The following is a 1,749-nucleotide window of genomic DNA, read 5'->3' as shown; positions in this document are numbered from 1 at the left end:
GTTAATCCTCCACCTGCGGCACCAGCATCCCATATGGGCGCTGGTTCAAATCCTGGCTGCTCCTCTTCCAATCCAGCTCTCTGATACGGCCTGGGAAAGCAGTGGAAGATGGCCCAAGTCCTTAGGCCCCTGCACCCACGTGGAAGACCCGGAAGAAGCTCCTGGCTCCTGGCTTCAGATTGGCACAGCTCCGGCTGTTGCGGCCATCTGGGGAGTGAACCAGCGGAAAGAAGATCTTTCTCTCTGTCTCTCCCTCTCACTGTCTGTAGCTACCTCTCAAACAAATAAATAAAATCTTAACAAAAAGTTATTTGTATGCATAAACAGTTGCGAGGAAATGGCTTATAGTCTAAATGACCTTAATTATTATCTTATAATCACACAGGAAATATTTAGATGTTACACTGTTGTTGTTGGTTGTATTTCATTGAAAGAAAATTTTAATGACTAACTGACCAAAAAAACTTTGTATGGGTGAAATGTTCATTTATATATTCAATTATTATTTATAGTCATTGTCTATATTCCCACTAGGCTCTTTTTGCTTTTTGCACATTAAACTTCTTATTCACTGAAGTATTAATCAATTTTTACTGTAAATTTAAAATGTTATCTTAAAAACTAAAAAATAAGAAAGAAGGGTAGAAGGAAGGAGGGTGGGAAGGAGGGAGGGAAAGTGGAATGGAAGGAAGAAGGGAATATCATTATGTTCTTAGACTTGTATCTACAAATCATGTTGAATCTGTTAAAAATTAATTAAAATCAAAATAGGAAATGAAAAAACACTTATTCTCTCATGAAACTGACTCCTCAACCTCTCCTCTCAGAACTTTTTGTGTTTTTTTTAAATATTTATTTATTTATTTGAAAATTAGAGTTACAGAGAGGCAGAGGCAGAGAAGAGAGAGGTCCTCCATCCACTGGTTCACTCCCCAGATGGCCTCAATGTCCAGAGCTGCGCCAATCCGAAGTCAAAAGCCAGGAGCTTCTTGGTCTCCCACGCAGGTGTAGGGGCCCAAGGACTTGGGCCATCTTCTACTGGTCACGGCAGAAAGCTGGAGTGGAGCAGCCGGGACTCAAACTGGTGCCCATATGGGATGCTGGCATTGCAGGAGGCAGCTTTACCCACTATGCCACAGCTTCAACCTCACTTTTTGGTTTTTGTGTTGCTTGCTTCCTGTGCCTTCCCTTGCTTCCACACAGCTATAAGTAGTATATATTTTAGATGATGTTGAGAGATGCCACCAAGAATGGTGCTCCATGTCTGGTGAGGGAATGAATACCAAAGAAACATCATCCTCTATGATTGTTCTTCAGGGAACCTACAGAGAGGTCAGAAAATATGACCATAATTTTTGATAACAACGTCCAGTAAAAATCCCCACTACCAGCAAGAATCACTAAACGTGTAGCTGCCAGACTCATGGACTCCACCAGTCTGGAGAATAAGAGGATGTTAGCCATGTATGGAAGAAATCCACAGTGAACTTTTAGTGACATTTAGCAGCATCTTTCTTCACTACACACTCTTCTGGTTGCTTTCATTTTTTAAATACTGGATTTAAGTGTTCTGGACAAGTTGAAACTGTCAGTTTTTGACAGCATAATCATTGCTTCAATGGAGGAACTGTTACTTGCTACTCCCCCAGCTACCATTTTCTTGATGTGTCTCCTTCATGTTTACTTTGTTTTATTCTTGATATTGGTAAGTTCTCTGTTTTTAAAATTTGGGATATGAAAGATGCAGCA

Source organism: Oryctolagus cuniculus, chromosome X (assembly GCF_964237555.1).
Source record: "Oryctolagus cuniculus chromosome X, mOryCun1.1, whole genome shotgun sequence".
Taxonomy (NCBI): domain Eukaryota; kingdom Metazoa; phylum Chordata; class Mammalia; order Lagomorpha; family Leporidae; genus Oryctolagus; species Oryctolagus cuniculus.
The sequence above is the reverse complement of the archived record's forward strand: the minus strand, read 5'-3'. Positions refer to the sequence as shown.